Source organism: Aquarana catesbeiana, linkage group LG08, assembly GCF_042186555.1.
Source record: "Aquarana catesbeiana isolate 2022-GZ linkage group LG08, ASM4218655v1, whole genome shotgun sequence".
Taxonomy (NCBI): Eukaryota; Metazoa; Chordata; class Amphibia; order Anura; family Ranidae; genus Aquarana; species Aquarana catesbeiana.
The window spans coordinates 239,632,833-239,645,661 of record NC_133331.1 but is presented as its reverse complement, the minus strand read 5'-3'; the positions used below and the strand labels follow the sequence as shown (position 1 = coordinate 239,645,661).

Below are 12,829 nucleotides of genomic sequence, written 5' to 3'. Positions count from 1 at the left end.
GACCTGTTGAAGATGCTTGGAACACCTTTGCCCCAGAAGCTGAGTTGGATAGGTTGGAATGTGTAGAGGAACGCAAAGAAGGGGAGCCACTTCATGAGAATGAACAAGATGATGTTCCGGAGTATACACGTCACAAACAAACAGGTGGAATTGCGCTTACTGTGAAAGCCCCACAAATGTGCCCTGATTTCCTTCGGAAAATGTACAGAAACCTTAACCGGACACAAGCTCAGACATTCTACTCAGTTTGTGACTGGTGCACTAACCGTGTGCGTGGCCTAAATCCTGACCCATTCTATTACTTTGTCACTGGTGGTGCAGGGACAGGCAAATCACACCTGATAAAGTGCATCTATGCTGAGGCGACAAAGATACTTTGTAAACTTACCAGACTACGTGAGGAAGCAGACATATCCATGCCCAGCGTTTTACTAACTGCATTTACAGGAACAGCAGCTTTCAACATTTCAGGCAACACATTGCATTCTCTGCTGAAGTTGCCAAGAAGCTTGAAGCCACCCTACCAAGGACTTGGAAATCTAATAGATGAAGTGAGGGCACAGCTGTCAAATGCGGAGATCATTGTTATTGACGAGGTGTCAATGATTTCAAAGCCCCTGTTTGCCTACATCAACTGGAGATTACAGCAAATCAAAGGCAGTAAGAAACCTTTTGGTGGTATGTCAGTACTAGCAGTAGGAGACTTTTACCAGGTCCCCCCGCTGGGAAAAAGTAAGCCACTCTGCGTGTTTGAGGAAAATACCAATGACGTCTGGAAAGACAACTTTCAGATGATCACGCTGACAGAGATCATGCGACAGAAGGAAGACATTTCATTTGCTGAGCTTTTGAATAGAATCAGAGTCAAGCAGAAGACTGGCACCTTAAGCAATGATGACAAAGCTCTGCTTGCTCAGGCTTTTACAGATCCCACCCACTGCCCTAATGACGTGCTACACATATTTGCCACCAACAAAGAGGTTCACAAACATAATGCTGCAACTGTGTCTGTTCTCCATTCAAACGTCACCAACATAGATGCCGACGATTACAGAAAAGACCCTAAGACAGGAGTGATGCTGAGGCAACACCAACCTTTCAAAGGACACAAAGACAATCTGATTGACACACTGCAAGCAGCTGAAGGTGCCCGTATCATGATCACAAGAAACATTGATGTAGAAGACGGGCTTGTTAACGGGACATTTGGCAAGATTGCAAGAATAATCATCCAGACTGAGAATGGTGCTACTACGGTAAACAAGCTTGGGCTTGTGCTGGACAATCCAAATGCAGGACAGAGATACCGTAACAAGTCGTCTTGTGATGCTGACAACTTGGTGTACATAGAAAGGGTAGAGGAAAACCTGAGACAGAAAGGAGTTGTTCGCAGGCAGTTCCCCCTGAAGTTGGCTTTTGGATGTACGATTCATAAGTGTCAGGGGATGTCGATACAGTCGGCAGTGGTCTCATTGAAACGGGTCTTCCAACCGGGAATGGCCTATGTTGCTCTGAGTAGAACGACTACACTACAAGGACTGTACATAACCGACTTTGATGAGAAGAAGATCTTTGCTGATCCTGAAATCACAGCTTCCCTGGATTCAATGAAGAATGCATCACTGGAAAGTGTTATGCCCCTCTTAAAGTTTCTACAGACAACAGACAAACAGCAAACATTAACAATTATCCATCACAACACGGAAGGATTACCAGCTCACATTGAAGATATCAAATCTCACCATGAGTTGACACTTGGAGATGTTTTATGTTTCACTGAAACTCATCTCTCAGGCTCTTCTGTTGCTGAAAGTCTCCAGCTGGAGGGCTACAACCTGTTCAAACGCAACAGACACCTCTCGTACACAAACCTTCCTGACATTGCAAGTAAAAGTGGCGGAGGTGTCGCCTTGTATGTCAGAAACCATTTCAAGGCCTATGAAAAGCAGTATCATCACAATGTGACTGACTTGGAGTTCTTGGTTGTCAAACTGGAGTCCCCTGTACAAGCTTTGATCGCTGTCGTTTACAGGCCACCGGATTACAGTATTGGCCAATTCCTTACTAACCTGCTGGGCCTCTTGGAATCTTTGGAAATAATGGATTGCCAACCTATAATACTCTGTGGAGATTTCAATGAAGATTTTCTGTGCAGAGAAAAGAAGCCAATATCTGACCTTCTTCACTCAAGAGGATATACTCAACTGGTCTGGGCAGCCACCACAGAAAAAAACACACTGTTGGATCACATTTACATCTCCAGGGTGCAGCAGTGTCTCCAGTCAGGAGTACTGCACAGTTATTACAGCTACCATTATCCTGTGTATTGTGTTTTGAGCAGTGGTTGTGAACACGCTTAGAGCCTGCATAAACAGGGCATGAGTGTTGCCAGGAAACAGTGGTTGTGAGACAGTGGTCATCAAACAGATAAAGTGGCAATGAGGGTCAGTTTACGTGGCCATAGTTATGTGGGACCATTTACAATTAGCTAAACATCATTCTCTATATTTCATGTTCGGTGTACTTGTTAGACACTGAACTCACTTACTCCCCCCCATCCATCACAGACATCTGTCCTCATCATATAGTAAGAGGAATACCGTGCTGTAGTGCACCCAAAAAGGGTACCTGTTCGTGAAATATTGTGAATGACCAAATAGAGGATAACCAAAATAGTGATGAAAATAACTTAGTGAAAAAAAATTAAAAAAAACTACATAATAACAAAAGCAGCCACTCTATGTGAGATACACACACTAATACAACAATATAACAAATATAGCAGCGCTGTAAATAGGAGTAAATACTAGTACCAGTGTTGAATAGGACTAATTGGTTAGAACCCAAATTAAATAACTAACACAGTTCTTGAAACCTAAATCAATAAGTGTTCACTGGACAGTCCTAACACAGTGAATAAAGTCCAAATAAATGTTGTGAAAATACATAGGCTCAGACCCCATTTTTTTAAAGCAGGAAATGTAAAATAGAAAAAATTCCTCCACCGCACCACGGTGGTAGCTGAAAATAAAATGCGCGCTTACCAAACGGCAAGCACAAGGGGGCTTGCGACCTTAACCCGGTCAGGGCCTTTCATTGGATGGGCTTCTAGGAAACGACATGCCACTTCATACAGCCAAAGGGTGATGATACCACTAGTCCACCAAGTCACAGGAAATCACTCTTATCATGGAGATTAATAAAAAACTCCTAGCTGGGGGGTTGTTCTCATTTAGGGGTACCCCGGGAAAAGAGAGGGAAACAACATAGCGTAATCCTGGTTTTGAGGTTTATTAAAAGAATTAAAATAACACTTACAGTGTAGCAGATTCAAATAAGCATAAGAAGCCGGCTGGCTAAAACGATCACCCGTCCTACAGACGGTAGATGCAGCACGTCAGTTCGCCCTATCACACTGTCCTCATCACACTCACCCTCTCCTTCCTGTGCTATAGCCTGCTTGCTGATTAGTAAGACAAAGAAACAGCAAGGAGCAAAACTGCAGAGAAACTGAAAATTTGTAAGGGTTTAAAGTATATGCTTTAATGAATTGCCTTGTATCCAAAAAGTTCAAAAAGTTGACTGTTCAAAATGTTAATGTTAATGTTAATGTATAACGGAAATATACCGCCAGTTCGCTTGTGATGCAATATATTGAAATTATATGTACACTGTGTAAACTGTTTTTGACACACTTGATTTTGGGACGCGAGTCCGTCAGGTGCTATGCTTTGGCTGGGGCGGAATAAATCCTGGTAACCCTTAAGTCTGTGTCCGACAAAGTCATTTACCGATATTTCTACCTTCTACATCATTAGCACTTGTGCACTTTTTAAATTTGATCAATCAATTGGTTAGTGTAATGTTTACTATCTTTACTCACTACAAACACTCCACACAGTTACTCTGCCCATCTGCCCAGTTCAACCTTTCCACAGTTACTCCAACCACACAACAGTTACTCCAGGCACTCCCCCCAGTTACTCCGCTCACTCCAGATGTAGAGGCAAGAACACTTTTCACAATTTCCCCAGAAATTGTACCTTTTCTAGTTAATAATAATTCTTTCCAGTAGACTTTAATTTTAGGGCATGTGCACCAAATATGTGACATAATTCCGATTTCTGAACATCCTCTCCAACATAAATTAGAGGTCTCCTTTTGAAATTGATGTAATTTATCTGGAGTTCTGTACCATCGCACCAAGCACTTGTAGTTCATTTCTAACGAACTACAGTCCGGTGATTTAGCGTGTGTCAACCTTAGTATTTTACAAACATCTACCTCCGTGCCTCTTGTTCCCATCTCTTCCTCCCATTTTTTAATAAATGGCGGGGGACCCAATATTTTTAATCTAATTAAAATTTTGTAAATCCTCGAAATACCTCTCCTAATGTCTGTTGCCAGGCACATCCGCTCAAATGGAAGCTGGCTGTCCTCCGATCTAATCAGCTGGGGGAGGGATTCCACAAAGTGTTTCAACTGTGCATACCTCCACCTATTTATTTCTAAAACATCTTTTTTATTAATCAGTTCATGATATGTGCAAATTTTACTGTTGCGTGTAATATCTTTTAATTGTATTTCTTTATGCTTAATCCATCTACCAAAAAACCTCTCTTTCCCTGGTGCAAAATAAAAAGTGTCGCTTAGTGGTATCAGAGGGTAATTACACCCCCATTTTTCCCGTTTGTGTACCCCGTCCCACGTTGTCATAGCTGTCTGTGTGATTGTGTGAGTGTGCCCGTCTAAGTCTCTTAAGTTTGTCGGGATCCATATCACTTTCCCGAGATTAACTTTACTAATCATACTTTCCAATTTAACCCACCTTTTTTCTTTATTTTTTTTACCCATTCAACAACCCGTGCCATAAGAATTGCGTTGTAGTAAGTTTTAATATCTGGTACCCCCAAGCCCCCTTGTGCCTTATCCCTCATAAGTACCGCCAAACTTAAACGAGGCTTTTTATTTTGCTAAATATACCTTCGTAGTAGCGTATTCATTTTTCCAAAATATATGTCTGGGATTTCAATTGGAAGCATTTGCATTTTATATAATATTTTAGGAATGATTACCATTTTGAAGCTGTTCATCCTACCGATCCAAGACCTTTGTCTGGAGGCTATTTTATTTAGAGGTTCCGCACCGCCAAGGTTTTCTCAAAATTGGAACTACGGGGGGCCTACAATTTAATACGGATCAGAGAGGGCGATGAATGGAAAACAGCCTTTCATACTAGGTTTGGCCATTTTGAGTATCTGGTCATGCCATTTGGGCTGTGTAACGCCCCAGCAACTTTCCAACACTTGGTGAACGACATCTTTCGGCATTTTCTTGACCTCTTCATGATAGTGTACTTAGATGACATCCTTGTTTTTTCAACTTCCCTCGAGGTACATCACATCCACATGCGAAAGGTCCTTTTTCGCCTCTGAGCCCATAAACTCTACGCCAAGCTTGATAAATGTGAGTTTGAGAAAGATACCATACAATTCCTTGGCCTCATTATTTCAACTTCTGGCATATCCATGGACCCCCAGAAGGTAACTGCAGTTCTTGAATGGCCAGTACCCTTGTACCGTAAGAGTGTTCAGAGGTTCGTGGGATGCGCCGATTTTTATAGAAGATTCATCAAAGGCTTCTCGTGAATAATTTCACCTATCACACAACTCACTAAGCAAAACAGACATTTTTTGTGGTCCCCCTCAGCACAAACGGCTTACGACAAACTCAAGAAGCAATTCACCTCTGCCCCGGTCCTTCGTCTTCATGACCCAGCCCTGCCTTACATGTTGGAGGTCGATGCTTCAGAGATTGCGGTTGAGGCAGTCCTTTCTCAGCACCACAAAACCACAGCCATATTGTATCCTGTTGCCTTCTTTTCCAGGAAGTTGTCCCCAGCCGAAAGGAACTATGATGTAGGGGACTAGGAACTCCTTGCTATTAAACTGGCCCTGGAAGAATGGCAATATCTATTAGAAGGAGCCTTGCACCTTATACTCATCTACACTGATCATAGGAATTTGGAATACCTCTGTCCAGCTAAACGTCTCAGACCTAGAAAAGCCAGATGGGCTCTCTTCTTCACCCGATTTCAAATGCATATCACATACCGTCCGGGATCCAAGAATTGTAAACCTGATGCTCTATCCTGCATGTATCCCACATCAGATAACTTGCTAACGACGGACACGATACTCCCTGCCTATAATTTCTTCCTACTTACGGATGACCTCTTGTCCAGGATTAAACTGGCCTCCTCTCTAGACCAACTGCCCTCAGGAGAACATCTGAAAGAAAAGGACGGACTTTTCTTCCATGACCATGCTGTGTTTGTGCCCATTCAACTGAGAGTTCCTGTGCTCAAACTCTGCCATGACAACAAGTTAGCAGGGCATTTCGGGGTGACCAAAACCACCGATCTGCTTTTGCAAACCTTTTGGTAGCCTACCCTCAAGGCAGACTGCCACGCTTATGTCAATTCCTGCCCAGTATGCAATCACAGCAAAACGCAAAAGAATAAATCATGGGGTCTCCTACGCCCCCTGCCTGTTCCCTCCAGACCCTAGGAACAGATCAGCATGGATTACATAGTGGACCTACCACCCTCTGATGGGTTTACATCCATATTTGTTGTTGTGGACTGCCTTACAAAAATGGCTCATTTTATTCCTATGATTGGCATTCCTTCCACCCCAGAAACAGCTCAGGCCTTATCAAGGAGATCATACGCCTCCATGAGGTCCCCAGCAATATTATATCGGATCGTGGGGTCCAATTCACCTCTAAATTCTGGTAGGTCGAGAACCACTACTTTTTGGCTTACCACCCTCAGACCAATGGACAAATAGAATGCACGAACCAAACTCTTGAACAGTACCTTCATTGTTTCTCCACCTTTGTCCAAGACAATCGGACGTCCCTACTTCCTTGCGCAGAATTTTCATACAACAACACAATACATTCTACCACTAAGCAATCACCGTTCTATGCCAACCTGGGGTAGCACCCTTCTTTTTCCCCTGTACTACTCACTTCTGCTTTGGTCCAGAGTGGAGTTTCACAACAACTTAGAGCTCCTAAAGGATACCATTGCCAAGGTACAGCTGGATTAAAAGACCATCTATGATCGAAGGCGGGGGGACCTGGATCTTCAACCGGGAGACAAGGTTTGGCTGTCTACCAAGCATTTGAAGTTGGCCTGCCCCTCCAAGAAATTGGGCCCTAGGTTCATTGGGCCCTTCCCTGTCCTGTCTCGTTTCAACCCTGTTGTCTACAAACTCAAACTGCCCTAAACTTACCGGATCCACCCTGTCTTCTATGCCTCCCTCCTAAAGCCTGTGGCCCCGAACCCCTTTGGGGAACGTGGGGCCGGTCCTCTGCCTCCCTCTATGATTAAGGGGATTGAGGAGTACGAGGTGAAGGCCATCCTGGACTGCCGTAGAAGGGGCCGCAGATGTCAATTTCTGGTGCAGTGGAGGGGTTACGGCCCTGAAGAGAATTCCTGGGAACCCGAGTCGTATATCCATGCTCCAAATCTTCTCCAGTGGTTCTTTCAGCGAGCTTCATCCTGGATGGGCGTCCGGAGGCTGCCCCTTTGGGGGGGCTCTGTAAGAGTCCAGGGCTTACTACGCATTCACCAATGGCGTATTGCCGCAAGAGGAAATCCGTGCCAACTGATCATGCGCCGAAGACGCCTCTATGCACCAACGCGCATACCTGATGGAAAAAGGCAGGAAAATGCCCAGGAGGCGCACAGGAAGTGATCTCAACTTGATTGAAAAAGGCAGGAAAATGCCCAGGAGGTGCACAGGAAGTGACCTCAACCTGATGGAAAAAGGCGGGAAAATGCCCAGGAGGCGCACAGGAAGTGACCTCATACTTCCCTATATAAGCCCAGCCCAGACACTGCCAAATTGCTAGATTAACTTAAGTCCCCCTTGTTCCTGTGCTAGTGTGTGATCTGTCTGAACTTGTTGTGACCTGGAAACCTATTTGACTACTCTTAATTGCTGCTTGCCATTGACCTCGGATTTGTACCTTGACCATTCTACTTCCTTGTCCCTTTTGTACTCAGCTGCCAGATTGGAACAGACCCCGGCTTGGATCTCAACCATTCTTCCCCTGATTAACCCTTTTTTACTTCGTTGCCAAACTGGATTGACCTCGGCTCGGGTCTCGGACTAAGGCTTGCATGGTGCTCCGCACCCCTAGCACCCGTGCCACTCGGTGTCCACCAAGTCTCTGTCTCCATCTCCAGAGGCATCAAGGACCCGAGGTGCAAGGGAGACATCCCCACTACTTCATTCTCACATCAGGTACATGGCCCTTGTGACAGTATGCCTATTGGTTGGTGATTTTAACAGTCATATGGACTCTGCATTAGATAATTATAATATATCGGATACACAAACTTCAACAGGGTGAAGTTTGTGAGATATATAAAGGAATTGGGATTGCTAGATCTCTGGAGACAGAGTAATCCAACAAATAGGCAATTTTCTTGCTTTTTAAGTAGCTATGAAACCCTTTCTAGAATAGATTTAGTGCTGGGAATATATTCTATGCTATCATGTCTTCATGATATTAAATATGAGGCTAGGGGTATCTCAGATCATTCCCCTATAATATTAAAATTTTCTTTAAGGACTAATCTAGGATGTATTCTATGGAAGGTGAACCCATATTGGTTGTCACTTTTTCTTCGTCGGACGGAATTATGACTGAATTAATTAGTTACCAGAATATAAATAGAACCTCAGTTTCACTTTTAATATATTGGGATGCAATGAAAGCATATCTTCAAGGTCTCCTTATTGCGCAAATTTCAAAAATTAAGAGACATTCTAGGCAATGGGAAAAATCTCTAACTGATAATATGATGAAGGCCAAACTTCTATTTATAGCTAATCCTAATGAAGATACAAAAAAAGAATGGCTTCGAGCCAACTACAGTATGCAGCGGTGGCTAGGAAGAAGGCAGAAAATAAGAGATTTTTTCTACAACAACCATATTTTGAGGAGGGAGAGGGGACAGGACATTTATTGGCAACTATTGTAAAAGCTCAGTGGCTGGCATCATATATATAACTGAAATACAATCATCTATAAACAAGAGGAATGATACTACCCCAGAGATACTGGAAGTGGTCCGCTCTCAAAACACTGACTATGTGTGGTTCTAAACGGACAGCTAAACACTTGTCAGAGACTCCAGTAAAAAGAAGCCCAATGCTTGATTCATCTACCGAAGTAATCCAACTTTATTTTACTTCTTTGTGAAACTGCAATACAATACAATGACAAGATATCAGTACTAGGGATGAGCTTCGAGTTCGAGTCGAACATCGGCTGTTCGCCAGTTCGCCGAACAGCGAACAATTTGGGGTGTTCGCGGCAAATTCAAAAGCCTATGGGAGAAATCAAAAGTGCTAATTTTAAAGGCTTATATGCAAGTTATTGTCATAAAAAGTGTTTGGGGACCTGGGTCCTGCCCCAAGGGACATGGATCAATGCAAAAAAAAGTTTTAAAAATAGCCGTTTTTTCGGGAGCAGTGATTTTAATAATGCTTAAAGTGAAACATTAAAAGTGTAATATTCCTTTAAATTTTGTACCTGGGGGGTGTCTATAATATGCCTGTAAAGGGGCGCATGTTTCCCATGTTTGGAACAGTCTGACAGCAAAATGACATTTTAAAGGAAAAAAAAGTCATTTAAAACTACTCGCGGCTATTAATGAATTGTCGGTCCGACAATACACATAAAAGTTCATTGATAAAAACGGCATGGGATTTCCCTACAGGGGAACTCCGAACCAAAATTTAAAAAAATAATGGCGTGGGGGCCCCCCTAAATTCCATACCAGGCCCTTCAGGTCTGGTATGAATATTAAGGGAACCCTACGCCAAATTTAAAAAAAAAATGACGTGGGGGCCCCCCTAAATTCCATACCAGGCCCTTCAGGTCTGGTATGGATTTTAAGGGGAACCCCATGCCAAAATAAAAAAAAAGGCATGGGGTCCCCCCAAAAACCCAACCTTATCCAAGCACGCAACCTGGCAGGCCGCAGGAAAAGAGGTGGGGGCGAGAGAGCGGCTGTCATCCATAACCGGGTGACCCCGCCCCCTCTCTGTATTGTCAGACCGACAATTCATTAATAGCCGCAAGTAGTTTTAAATGACTTTTTTTCCTTTGAAATGTCATTTTGCTGTCAAACACGGGAAACATGCGCCCCTTTACAGGCATACTATAGACACCCCAGGTACGAAATTTAAAGGAATATTACACTTTTATTGTTTCACTTTAGGCATTATTAAAATCACTGCTCCTGAAAAAGTGGCCGTTTTTAAAACTTTTTTTTGCATTGATCCATGTCCCCTGGGGCAGGACCCAGGTTCCCAAACACTTTTTATGACAATAACTTGCATATAAGCCTTTAAAATTAGCACTTTTGATTATTCATGTTCGAATCCCATAGACTTTAATGGTGTTTACGTGTTCAAACTAATTTTTTGCCTGTTCGCATGTTCTGGTGCGAACCGAACAGGGGGGTGTTCGGCTCATCCCTAATCAGTACACATAGAATAACTAGTCTAGCATAAATGACAGATGACACAACAGAAAGGCACTTACAGGTGATGATGTCTCAAGCCACTTGGGAGAGAAATGGACATGCTGCATCCATATAGAATGGCAATCTAAAATGACTGAAGAACTTCCTAAACCAAGTGTCACTTCCTGTCTGAGAAATTTACATAACTACAGATAAAGCTGCTACAGACATTGGCCACTAGATGGCAGTGGTAAACTACACATTCTATATAAATAACTATAACTAAATTAGCCTGTAAAGGCAGTACACTCTCTGTCTGGTATAATGAATGAATGAATGATTTATAAAGCGCTGCAAATGCAAACTGAATCGCCTCAAGGTGCTAATGCGTTTTGTGTCTGAGCAGCTTGTTAGAAGAGGAAGGTTTTTAGTTTTTTCCTAAAGGCCAGATGGTTTTCTTCCATGCGGATGTGAGTCGGAAAAGTATTCCATAGCCGAGGTCCCTGGACTGCGAATCTGCGTTCTCCCCTTGCTTTGTAGCGGTATTTGGGAATGAGGAGGAGGTTTTGGTTGGATGATTGCAGATTGCGATTGGGTGTGTAGTGTTTTATTTTCTCTCGGAGGTATTGAGGGGCGTTTCCTTGTATGCATTTGTGGGTGAGGCAGAGGGTCTTGAATGTGATCCGATTCTTTATCGTTAGCCAGTGTAAGCTCCTCAGTGATGGGGAGATGGACTCCCAGGGTTTTTTTCCTATTAGCAGTCTTGCCGCCGCGTTTTGAATGGCCTGTAGGCGTGCAAGCTGATATTGGGGTAAGACTATGTAGAGTGAAGAATTATTCTAAGCAGGGGAATTGGCGCTGTCCAACTGTATGTGTATAGGTGATGGTTCTTCCAAATTTACAAAGTGTTAATTTATAAACAAGTGTGTCAAAAATATCAAGAAAATATTATTGTGCATGTAAAAATACTGAATTTCGTGAGTGTGAATGGGCCACCTGTTGAGTATAATAGAAAAAAATAGAAAAAAAGGGCAGAGTGCTCTAAAACACATGCAAAAAATCCCATATACAGTAAATTAAATGTGTGTAAAAAGTGATACCTATATCTTAAAAAATTATACCTATATCTTAAAAAATGGCAGAGTAACCGAATCCAGTATGTAAACAATTATGGTGATCCACGTAAACAATTATTTTAGGGAGAAAATGTGAAACACATAAAAAGTGGAAAACTAAAAATAAAAAATATATATAAAAAATATATATAAAAATGTATATGAAAAAATGTAAGAAAACCCCCGCCTGTGTGCGTTACCAATCACAATAAAGGCAATCAATGCAAGACAGTTCATATGTGCATGAAAATCAAAAACAAAAAGGAATCAATAATTAAAAGAAAATAATTGAAAAAGTCAGCAAAAAAGTCCTAAAAGTGTGTCCCGCTGGTGAAGGGAAAGCGCAGTCACAGCCTTCAACTTTTGATGTTCCGTCCTTCACTACACCCCCACTCGTGTTTGCACTTACCGGACTGCCTAACCCCTGCAGGGGCAAAAGGCATATGCAGACAGTCCTGCGATGGCGGAACCGGGAAGTGATCCTCCGTCCAGGGGTGCTATATCCTGCTCTGGCGTAGTGTTATCCCCAGTAACAGGCATCCATATGAAGTGGGAAAAGAAAACACTTCATAGTGTGAATCCATAAAAAGTAGAAGTTTTATTTTGAAAATCCATATAATAAAAAAATATTAAAAATATTTTAAGGATAATTCATAAACTGGAGCTACAAACAGTGTTCCAATAACCGGCTCACAGCCGAGGGGCAGCGTGGTGAGGCGTGCGTTCCACCGCCCGACAGCTGAAACCGGAACTAACACAAGCTGGAAGAGAGAGGTGCTGATGTGTGCGTATCACAAGGCCACGCCTTACGCGTTTCGTCATCAAGACGTCATCTGAGGCGCGGCCATCTTGATACTCCACACGTCTAAATAGGGAAATGGAGGTGCCACTTTAGCCAATCGGATGCTCGAAAACTGCCCCTATGTAGAGTGAGTTTGTGTAGTCAAGACGGGAATTGATGATTGTTCCAACTACTGCTGCTTTGTCCTTTTCTGGGATAAAGGGAATGAGTCTGCGTAGCAGGCGGAGGAGATGGTGAGATCCGCTGACTACTGATCCTATTTGTGCATCCATTATAATTTCTGAGTCAAAGATAACTCCGAGACTCTTGGCTTTGGTGCTCGGGGAGATGGTCTGTCCAAAGATGGTGGGAGGTATCCAT

The 12,829-nt window shown here is 42.9% G+C and overlaps 1 protein-coding gene across 3 annotated transcripts in view; it reads left to right on the top strand.

Annotated features, from left to right (window-relative positions):
- Positions 1–12,829, top strand: part of TMEM273 (transmembrane protein 273) — a 552,118-nt gene that overhangs the window by 52,917 nt on the left and 486,372 nt on the right. The gene's annotated exons all lie outside the window — the stretch shown is intronic.